The sequence below is a fragment of the Leuciscus leuciscus genome, assembly GCF_965113295.1.
Source record: "Leuciscus leuciscus genome assembly, chromosome: 1".
Classification (NCBI taxonomy): domain Eukaryota; kingdom Metazoa; phylum Chordata; class Actinopteri; order Cypriniformes; family Leuciscidae; genus Leuciscus; species Leuciscus leuciscus.
This window is the reverse complement of record NC_138725.1, coordinates 10,009,312-10,021,381: the sequence shown is the minus strand read 5'-3', so window position 1 is coordinate 10,021,381 and position 12,070 is coordinate 10,009,312. Positions and strand designations below refer to the sequence as shown.

The 12,070-nt window shown below is 38.9% G+C and overlaps 1 protein-coding gene across 1 annotated transcript in view; it reads right to left on the bottom strand.

Moving 5' to 3' along the window:
* The window catches only part of LOC309492462 (uncharacterized protein), a 195,276-nt gene that overhangs the window by 77,045 nt on the left and 106,161 nt on the right, over positions 1-12,070 (bottom strand). The window lies entirely within an intron of this gene.

Sequence of the window (12,070 nt, the reverse complement as noted above, 5' to 3'; positions counted from 1 at the left end):
ACCAGAAACACAAGCTCAAGTGAATTACCCTGTGAGAAATAACACAAGCGTTTAGCATTCAAGTGGAGTGGGTTGTTTATTTAACATTTTTGAATTATTATTATTTGTTATTTGTTAAATTTATTTCCATCATTTCACGGCCGTTGCAGTGTCTGTAGAAACTTCACAAGCTCAAAGTGTAGAGTGGCCATAACTTTAACTGGCTTCAAATTAACTATTTGTATTAGCTTTATCTGTGTCCTACATGTTTCACTCAACCCTGTTACTCCTGACATGATTTTCCACCTTTTAAAAACAGAGCATTTCGTGAAACTGTGACACACAGGAAGTGACATCATCTGGGCTCTTTCTACTGCATGATGGGAAGACAAGAATATAATCTCAATCCATTGTCTCAGTTTTTACACAAACTGTAGCATTGGCTGTATTCATCAACCCTGTTACCAAAGTTACTGTAAGAAGAATCTCTATAACTATGAATAACTTGTATGATATTTGACAAATGCAACTTTATTAGTAACTTGGTGTTTACTGACTATTCCTAAAAAAAAATTGTGCAAACTAGGTTGAAAATGACAAAAATTCTGGTAACGTTGTTGAAAATTGGGAACCAGATAAAAAATAAATGTAAAATAAAACAGTTATAATAGTATTTAGCTTGATCTGATGTTGACAATCAATATAACAATGTCTCAAACCTCCCTTTACTGACCATTTGTTGAAGAAAACCCAGAACATTCTGTACCGTTTCATAGTTGAACTGTTTATCTAAATGTGATGAAGTGCTTGAATGTTTCTAACATGAATGTTCTTCAGCATCATGAATGAATGAAGAATAAACACCAACCTCTTTGTTCTTCAGGATCTTCAGTGTGTTTCATTCTGCAGGGTTCTGGATCACTCATGTTCTCTCTGTCCTCTTTAATAAACTCAGTCTTTGCAGATTTCAGCTCTTCCTGATGCTCTGATGCTCGTCTTCACTTGCAGCTGATGGGAATTTACAGCATTTATTGGAGAATTGCAGTGGGAGGAGCTTCACTGATGTATTATTCCAGTGGGAGGAGCTTCACTGATGTATTATTGCAGTGGGAGGAGCTTCACTGATGTATTATTCCAGTGGGAGGAGCTGATCTGCCAAAAAAATCAATTACCGAGTTTTTTTTATAATAAATGACACTAAGTATTTATGTCTGTCTATCTATTCATTGTACAGTAACTGATGCCAATTCATTCATTATTTTAAATTATTGTTATTGCCAATTCTAACATTATTCTGCTTCATTAAAATACAGGTATCTAGAAATTAAAAAAAGAATATAAATAATTCAAATTATTCCTAATATAAATAAATGTTAAGAAAAACAGTTAAAATCATAAACACAGAAATAAAGGTACATATAGTAGCCAACAAATCCCATCAGTCTGCTGACACCAATGAAATGAGCTTTAAGTGTCAATTTACAGGAGATCTGAAGACATCAGCATAATAAATGAGGTGAAAACAGGAACTATTGTCATGAAATAAAGAGTGTTTTCAGCAGATCTGTTAATATTGATGAGCCTCAGCTATCAACACTCATTCAACAAGCCATTCAGGATCATCAGCAGATCATCTCACTTTATTCTGAGTGTTTGCTGTTAGAAACACATTATTTGAGTCAGGATACATGACAAAAGCCTGTAAAACTGCTCTACTGAAAGACAATACTGTAATTTCTCACACTATGACATGGATAAAACATCAATAACACAAAAACAATCACTAATGACACTCATCTTCATCAACCACTACAGAGAAATAATTACAGCAGCATAATATGCCCACATTAAGTTTGATCTTATGATGTTGTAATAAACCTCAGAGAACAGCCCAACGGTGGTCAAAAACTCTCAACAGCCAGTCGGTTTGATCAAAAGGAGTTTACACTTTATTTCAGATAGAAAAGATAAAACTCATATTCACAGGCACAGATATACGGAGAAGGGGAAGAGAAACACGGGAAGACCCGCAGGGCACATCACTTCATCTACACACAGTGAGTTTCACGCTTAATACGTCACACAGTGTTTTATACTCAACGTAACACCCCAGCCTGCACAGAACACAGTGGACACAAGTAAGGCGTGTTTTCTCCGTTCTCAATTCCCCGACCTCCCTCCTTAACTCGCTGTCCGTTACACAATCACCAGTCCATACATACATACATATAATCGATTAAAAACACTTCCCTCTCCCAGGGCAAAGAAGACCCATCCATATGGGGTGAATAGTGCAGGCAGCTTCCCGTATCCTCAGCCAAGGACGCTAATCCACCATCCAGGAGTGGCGTTTAAAGCATAAGTTCATTCATCAAGTCAGTGCGTCGTTCGCGTCAGAGAATTCTCATTCGCAGAGTCTCAGTGGCATGTGGGCGTCAGCCGAGCAGTCTTCCGAGGTAATTGGTAACTCTATAATAATTCCCCCCCCCCCTTCTAACTCCACTTTCTCACCCAAAGGCAGCTAACTAACTATCTTCATCTCCAGAGGACCTATTGTCCCCGAGAGACAGCCAAAACGTTCTCCCCAGGTCACCACCTCAGAGCCCAGCAAACCCGCTTGCCCCACGCCTCTTTTTTAACCCTCTGATGGTTTTCGGGGTCTTTTTGACCACAAATGACTTTTGCTCAAATTAAAAAAATGTTTCCCTTTGTCCAAATGGTATGAAACCTTCTACGGCTCTCAACACTTTCTAGATCTACAAAAAAAAAAAAAAAAAATTGGAATGATATCTGTTTTTATGTTAGCGTGACAAAATTTGTGACACTCGTGGTCTTCGGGGTCTCTGGAGACCCCGCAATCAAAATAGACAAAATTCATCATCAAAATCAGAAACAACGCAGAACACATCGACAGAAATGGCACAAATAAAGTGGCACACTTCCACCAATGCAAAAAACATCCACAATGCTAAATTATATTGCTCACAACACGCGTACACACACACACACACACACACACACACACATATAGAGGAATACATTTTTGAGACTATAAAAACTGTTCTCTTATCATTTGTAAAATAAAATCATCCAAAATGCAGTACCACCACAAAAATAAATTGGTGACACTGACACATTGAAAATGTGCACACTCACACACAAACACACACACACACACACACACACACACACACACACACACACACACACACACACACACACACACACACACACACACACACACACACACACACACACACACACACACACACACACACACACACACACACTTGTAAGGCTATACTGCCTTACACTACTGCCTGCAATGCATTGACGCATAAACACCTGCAGTGCACTATAAAAGAAGCTGTATGAGATGAAACCACCAATTATTGTTCCTCGTTGTTTGATTTTTTCCCCCCCATTTACTGATTTTTTTTACTAAATTTTATCTTTTTACTGCTTTATTTGCTCACTTGTTATTGCTGTTCAGTTCATGTAATGTAATGTACATTACATGCACATCAGTATATAATATGTTCATTTCTGTTCATTTTTGTTCTGTTACAGTTAGTAACTGAAATGTTGATTAAAATAGTAGAATTATATTAAAAATAGATGATTGAAATAAATGATAAAATCTTAAGACTCCAAAATTTCTCTTTGTAACATTTTGTTCAGGTTTGATTCTAATCATAATGTAACATTATTGAAAAACTGGGTTTTTTTCAGTACAAAAAATACTAAACTTTGACAAAAAATATTTTATTTTTGTTATAATTGTGATTTTATAATATTTAGATATGAATCCAACTGAATCCAACTTGTGAAAAGACATCTTTCAGGTAGTCAAATAGCAAATAGCATATAGTGGAGCTCTATAGCCATCTAGTGGTTAAAGTGATTATTTTTTTATTTTTTTTAACTGCATTTTCCAAAAAATGGGTATAAATGTTACATTAAACCATTTAAAATGATCCATGTTATCCCCATGAATGAAAGTTAGAAATCTGGGTCTTTTATAAAGTGAATTTTACATCAAATGCTGTTTTTTTTGTAAAAAGCCTATTTAAATAAATATTTATTTATTCATTTATAGAAATTTAAAAGATATCATAAATCCTCCAAAAACTGCACAAATGTTGAGTAAAAACATTAACAAACTGAGTAAAATTACATTTGTAAAAAAAAAAAAAAAAAAAAAAACTATTATCTTGTTACAAAATTAAATGTTATTGTCTGGGGTCTCTGGAGACCCCAAAGACCACGAGTGTAGAAAGAAACGAAGACCATCCAGGGCCGGCGCGTGCACTTCTGCCGCTCTAGGCGAAAAACATTTGTGCCGCCCCTAGGGCTGGTCCGAACAGGGCCGCGGGAAGTGGGGGTGCTGGGGGTGCTGCAGCACCCCCTGTTTTCACAGAATTGTAAATGCAACGCATATGTTTGTTCATTAAAATGTATTAATTTTTAGCATTTAGTCATTTATTTGTAATAAACACTTTAAGTGGGCTATTTAATTTTTTTTATTTATATGTTAAATTATCTTTTTAAAACATAAGCGCAGAGTGTTACGTAATATTGTGTGTGTGTGTGTGTGTCGAAAGAATTTGTCCGCAGCTGCTCAAAAAAAAAAAAAAAAACCCCACTGTCAGTGTTTTGTAAGGAACAGGCAAATAAGTAAAATATAGCAGGAGACATTTTAATTGTTTACTAATAAAACAGTTATTTTTTATGTCAGTGTAGGCTAGACAGATGAAGTTGACGACTCGCGATCTTCGCAGCGCCAGAGAGAAATGCACATTTCATACGAATTACATAAGCAGCGCAGTCTGTTTTCTTTCGTTTTGAATTGTTCTGCTTAAAAGTAGACATTTCAAGCTATCTATATGTCTCAGGTCTGTGAGGCAATAGGCTACCTTATAGGCCCACGGTGAGTTTCGGTTCATTTATGAGACGAGCTCCAGGTTCGCCAGCGCCTCCGTGTCCTGATTATCTATTTTCTAATAGCTTATATATTCTTCTTATTTATTGAATCCAGACAATTGGTTGATGAAACATCGATTAAAATTAAGATACAATTAATACAAAACGAAATTAAATTTAAAGACAGGCTTTGTGCTTTCAGTTTGAGGTCTCTGTGAAAGTTTTAAAACATTCTTTTAGTGCCGCTTTAGAGAAATACATTTCAAAAAAAAAAAGCGACTTAGTCCAGTGCGACTTAGGCTATATATGTTTTTTTCTTCCTCGTGGCGCATTTTGTGACTGATATGCGACTCCGGAGCAATAAAATAAAAGGGACTCCGGAATAAAAGCAGAATCAATAAAGTCAAAAATGTGATGTGCAGTCAGGTTTGAGAGTGTGCGCGTTTTTTGAGGAGTTTTATAGTCTTGATATTGTTTCTTATTCAAAAGTGGTGACGATTTAAAAAAACATTTAAATAAAGAAAAAACAAAATTTAAAATTTAAATAAAGAAAAAACGAAATTTAAATAAAGTAAAACGAAATTTAAATAAAGAAAAACGAAATTTACATAAAGAAAAACGAAATTAAGTTAAATTAAAATCGAGATTAATTTAGATTGATAATAATGGGTAAAAATGCTAATTGCCTATATTTTGTTTCTATTGTTATATTTTCCACAATGTCAAAGCAACGCAGCTTAACCCAAAACACAAGCTCAGGCATGCACTTCTGTCCATACAAACTCCGCTGTTCTGCGCTCTAGCCAGAGAACACTCCCGTTGCAGGAACACTTTAGGCCAAGAGGAAGCAAATATATACATACTATATGCGTAGGTGGATGTGATCGGGGATTTTGGCTGTGTAACATTTAAAGCCACTTAAATTAACGAAATGACTCTTTTATAAACGAGATCGAACAAGAGAGTCAGTAAAATTATCCGAACTTCCCATCACTCAGTCATGAGTCATGACTCGTGAGAGCAGGGGGCGGCGCGGGGCGGCGCAGGGCGGCGCAGCGGCAGCTCAGCAAATCATATAGCCTATTTTGTGAATTGTTCATTCCCGATTGGCACACATTTTGCCGCCCTTACAAAAGTGCCGCTCTAGGCAATTGCCTAGTTCGCCTATATGGACGCGCCGGCCCTGAGACCATCAGAGGGTTAAAGTCCCTTTGTGTACTCCTTCCACAGGTGAATGCCATCAAAGCAATCATGAGATCAGCTAGTGACGACACACTAAAATATACATAAATCCCTAAAGAAGTAGTTAGAGCATTAAAAAAATTACATTTTATATGCTCAGAAATTGAAAATGATCATAAAACTTTCAAAATAAAGAGCACCACAAGCACTATTGTTCCAAGAGTAAAACGCTATTAATATTTATTAGTATTGCTTTGTCTCACGTGGCTCGTCATAGGCTCAATGTAAAGCGTTTAACAGTCTCTGTTCCAGTATGACACTTGAGATCGATTCACATTAATTCCCTTCACAGATCTTAAACTTTTGACGAAACAATCACACAAACGAACACAAAATCGCTCAGGTCTGAATGAACTCAACATATTCTCCTCATGCTCGCTGCTGCGGCACTAAATGTTTATTTCAGAAGGAAGACGCCAGAAAAGACGCACAAGTATCGCTGTGATCGATGAAAACAATACAGAAATGAGCCTGTCGCTTAATCAAACTGTATAAAGTGTGTGTGATGGTTGTGTAAATGTGAGAAATACCGTGAACGGCTCTCCTCACCTCTGAAGACTCGACGCTGAAACTCTCAATGAGGGAAGAGAGACGGCGCGAGCGGTGACGTCATCGGCCGCCACCTGTAGGAGAGGGGGTTCAGCAACATTTGTTTAAAGAACTGGGAGCTAAGCTTACAAGTATACAGTCGTTTTAGTAATGCTTATTTGATTATAGCTGGAGATTTTAATGAAACCCCTGACGATGCACAAGATAGATTTCCTATAAGAACTACCTCTAATTCACATGATAATATTATTTTATGGTTGTGTGGAAATCTTTCAGTGGCAGATGCTTGGTATTTCTTTAACTCTGGTTGTAGAGGCTTTACTTGGTCCAACAAATCTGGATCGCTTAAAGCTAGAATTTATCTTTTTTCTCATTTCTCATGCTATTTTGAAAGATGTCCATACTGTTAATCATCAATTGGCCTTGGCCGATAAAATGTGATAATTTAAGTTGAGAAAACTTAATTTCTTTAGGTGTTACCAATTGAAGTAATTTTTTTAAGTTGATCCAACTGTTCACTTTTTACAGTGTAGAAGTAAGCAAATTAAAAGAGAAAAAAACATTAAAGAAGTAGAACTCATTCATAGATTAAGTGTGTTAATGCAGAAGGAAAATCTCAGTAAAGAGGATGAGGTAGAAATGAGCACATGTCATTTGCAAATTGAAAATATGTACACAGAGATTGTTAAAGGTGTTTTTATACACTCTAGAGCAAAATGGATCGTAAAATGGATGAAAAAAGAAATCGTAAAAATACATCTCTCTCTCTCTGCCTTAAACATTAATAGTGTTTTATGTGCAGATCCAGGAATGATTTCAACCTTTGTATACTCCTTTTATAAAAAAAATGTATACTTCTCAGTTTTCTCAAGAAAAATCTGACGATTTTCTTTTGAGTATTCATGATAAGATTTCAGGTATTAAGGATGACTTTAAGCAACTTTGTGATTCTGATATCTCTATAGTTGAAATGGAGGATGCACTGAAATCTATGAAGAGGGGAAAATCTCCAGGTACTGATGGCTTGTCTGTTGAATTTTATTTACATTTTTGGGACATCTTAAAGCAACCTCTACATAGTTTGTTTAAAGACTGTATTAAAAAAGGAGAGATGACTCCCTCAATGAAGCAGGGTATTATTTCCTTGATCCCCAAAACTGATAAAGACCCGCTTTTAATTGAAAACTGGAGACCTATATCACTGTCAAATGTCGATTATAAATTACTTGCTTTAATTTTGGCAGTTCGTTTAAAATCTGGCCTTAAAGGGATAGTTCGGCCAAAAATGATATTTAACCCATGATTTACTCACCCTCAAGCCGTTTGAGATGCATATGTCAATCTTTTTCAGACGAACGCATTTTCAGTACAAAGGCGTGACCTTTCCTGGCAACGTGCGCTAAGCTGCTGTCGAATCACAACACAGGAACCGCTGGCGCAATCAGAACTCGTTACGTATCTCTGTAGGAGGGACTTCGTAGAACAAGGAAGTAATCAGCCCGTTCTTAGTCAAGTCAAGTCAAGTCAAGTCAAGTCAAGTCAAGTATATTTGTATAGCGCTTTTCACAATACATATTGTATCAAAGCAGCTTCACAGTATTAAATTAAAATAATGGTTTGTTTCTAGTGGAATTTATTGATTGATAAAATAAAATTAAATATCCCTGAGCATGCCAAAAGCAACAGTGGCAAGGAACTGAAAAAACTCCATCAAGTGACCTAATGGTGACCTGAAACTCCATCAGGTGACCTAATGGTGACCTGAAACTCCATCAGGTGACCTAATGGAGAAAAAAAAAAACCTTGGGAGAACCCAGGCTCAGTCGGGGGCCAGTTCTCCTCTGGCGTTTATGAACTAGAGGCCGAATTGTAGTTTGAACTGTAAGATTAAAAATATTATATGAATGCCTGGCTGAAGAGATGCGTCTTTAATCTAGTTTTAAACTGGGAGAGTGAGTATGAGCAACGAACAGTATCAGGAAGGCTATTCCAGAGTTTTGGAGCTAAATGTGAAAATGCTCTCCCTCCTTTGGTGGATCTGGATATCCTAGGTATGACCAAAAGCCTCGAATTTAGTGATCTTATAGAGCGCGATGGATTTGTCATGATCCTGCCTTCCTGTCTCTGATTTTCCCTGGTTTTGAGGCAGGATCATGACAGGCCCATGTTTTATGTGCAAGCACATGGCCATTTGTTTGGGCCATGTGCTTGTGTTGTCTCGTCACCTAGTCCCGCCCCCTTGTTATCCTCGTTTTGTCATTATTGCTTCACCTGTGTCACCCGTTTCCCTCATTAGTTTCTCCCTATTTAATCCCCTCATGTTTTCTGTTGTAACAACAATGACTTTGTGTTGGGGAATTAATTAGCTCAAATTAGCGGTAATATTCATCAATGTGAATATGCATCTGTTGCTTCCATAAATTAATTTATTCAAATTAGGGAATAGGTCAAGACCTCGGCTTGTATCAGCGATTACACAATTACTTGTAATAATCACTGATAGAGACGGGTAGCATTTACTCAATTTGGGGGAATTTGAGGTAGAAGTTGACGAATGTTCATTTATCATGCAGACTGGCCGTCCAGCGGACAGAATGTATAATTTATGAACGGAGATCGGGCGTCTTTAACACTGATAGATAACACTTTCTTGTGGCCACAAAGAAGATAATTATCTCCGTGTTTTAGACAATTTTAGGTTTCTTTTAAGAATAAAACCAATCGTAGAGCTTATAAGGTACAATCTGCACTCATCAGGGACTCAGAATTTGAAACAAAGCAGGCAAACTTAATTCAAATGATTTAACAAAGTTTATTTAAACAGGCTAGCGATTACACAATTATTTTAAATCACGCAGGAGTAAAAATGCATAAACAAAACAGGCAATATAACGATCGTAATACAGAAATACAACAAAATAAAAGGTTTTAGAGAGAGATTGGGAGAGGGAGAGAGAGAGAGAGAGAAAGAGAAACTCAGCGAGAGGAAACTAATAGTTGCGATACGAATGATTTTAGGTGTGTGTGTGAGATGTGGAGATGGTAGCGTTTGTAAGGTGGGTGTGTCGCTCCGTGAGCACGTGGTAGTGTGTTGGTCTCGGCACACGTGGGTGAGAGTATGTGTGTGTGTGTGTATGTGTATGTTTGTGTGTGTGAAAGAGAATTTAGAGAGAGGGATAGGAACAGTTTAGTCATTCACCACAAAACCCCAACGTTTCTCAGTAATATTTAGACCACTTTAAACAGCATTTCCTTCAGATTGCAAATTTAAAAGATCTACGTTACTCTGTTTGAAAGATCGACCTTCTGTGGGTGCGTTCGTCTGTGTTGGATAAAGACACCTGGATCACGTGGTCACAGCGTTCTGGTTGCTATGGCGACTTGAAGCGAGCGAAGACTCAGCAAAGATTATCTTTAGCCTTAAGTTGATTTTGTGGGTTGGTTTCAGAAGACTATACTGAAGTAATGGTAGTTCTAAGAAAAGACTTGGAAATAAAAGGAAAATAAAAGCGAGCGGAGCTTCCTTGAGGGAAGGAGGCGTGTCTTCTTTCTCTCTGGCGGACTGCAATGAGAGGAGAGGGGCGCACAATTTTAAAGGGCTAAACTCACGCCTCCCTCACGTACGTGGGCCAATCGTCTTTAACAACGTATGGGCCCACCTCCTGACGTTTTGAGGTCTATACGCCTCCTTTTCCGCGGGGTTTTGAACGATGAATTCGTCCATAACTTAATACCACTGGTATTTAATAAAACAATGCATTCTCTGATATTTTGTGTTAAAGATTCAGCATCGTTGTTGTTCGTGGAACACGGCAATACCGCGAATGACAGTTCTAATATCTAAAATCAGGGAGGTACATCATTTCTTGTAATTGTGGACACCACAGAGTGATTACAGGCCAACAAACTTCATAGGCATAATATTTGGGACAGGGGATCAGACACACATCAAGAAAATACATTTAAAATATTTCATACAAGGATTTTGGTCCCACGTGGTGGGATCTGCGTGTGTGTCTGTGTGTGTGTGTATGAGTGTGTCTTGAAAGTTCAAACCCGTCCGCTGAACCCTTGTCCCCAGCGCCGCGGGTGAGGCTTATGTGTGTGCGTGCGTTTGGCTTTTTGGATTGATGTATTAGGCACAGATCACATGCTTTGGGCATCTGGTCGCTACAACACTGTTTTATTGTTGTGAAGAGTTAATTAGTGTCTATGTGTAAATCAGTGTCCGAGGGACTCCCTGGGGGGGGGTGCTTTCGGGATCGCTCTCATTGGTCAGCGTAGGCTCTCCAAGCCCTAAACAGACGGTCTTTGTTGATTTAGACGTAAGAGATCATGTAGAGAGAGAGATAGTCACTGATTTACACCATTTTTCGGCGCCGTTTGGGCTGCACGTCTTGCGCGGAGCAATCTCAAAACACAGAGGTGTCGTAAATGAGAGGGCTTTGGAATGTGAGAATAGCTTGAGTCAGAGCGAGACGGGGGTTTTGTAGATTTAGACTGCATTAATTAATTTGATTTAATCACCATGCAACTGGTGATCTGCTCTCCGTTACATTCCCCCTTTTGATGAGTCGACCGGGCGTGTATGGGCCTAGTCGAGTCATCACGGTAACAACGGTCAGATGGCAGGTGCATGGATGGGCGGAGGCTGCACACGGGTGTTGCTTAGGATTGCAGCGTGAGCTCGATGAGGTCTTCAGCTTGCTCTAGTGGGGAGTCATCCTTCCGGAGGTTTCTCCTGAAGCCGACGGAGACTGCCTCTGTGAGCTTGGCTGTGGAGGTTCGAATTGCGTTGATCCTTCTGTACAGGATATAGGCCAAACCCAAAGCTAGGGCGTGTCCGAGGATGCTGGTAATGCACAGTGCGGTATCAGCGGCTGTCCATGTTTGTACCACAGGTGAAGTGTTCAGAATGGGTAGTCGAGACAATGCTTGAAGGGCTGAGTCCAGGGGAGCTATGTCGATAACTTGTGGCCCCCCCTTTTTCAATCCAATCTTCCAGTTCGGGATCTAGAGTGAAATTGCGGCTCTTGAAGAAAGACAGAATTTCTAGTTCGGCTTGGTACTCTTCACTTGGGAGGTGGTACAAGGCCAGGTCATCTAGGTGGAGGATGGCTCCTCGTGGGACTTGAATCCACATGCTTTGGTTGAGCAGGCTGACACGTGTAGCAGTGTCGTGTTGGTCATAGGTCAGCGAGGGTTGTCCCGGGGGATGGGACAGTCTTCTTTCCTGTAGGGACGGCGGTTGAGTTTAGTTCGTATTGGCCTCTTCTTGTCTGTCCCTACTACGGGCCACATATCTTCTAATTTGATTTCGGTGGACCCATTTGAGAACGGGTTCTCTTGGTCCCCGTTTAAGCTGGATCTGGTATGC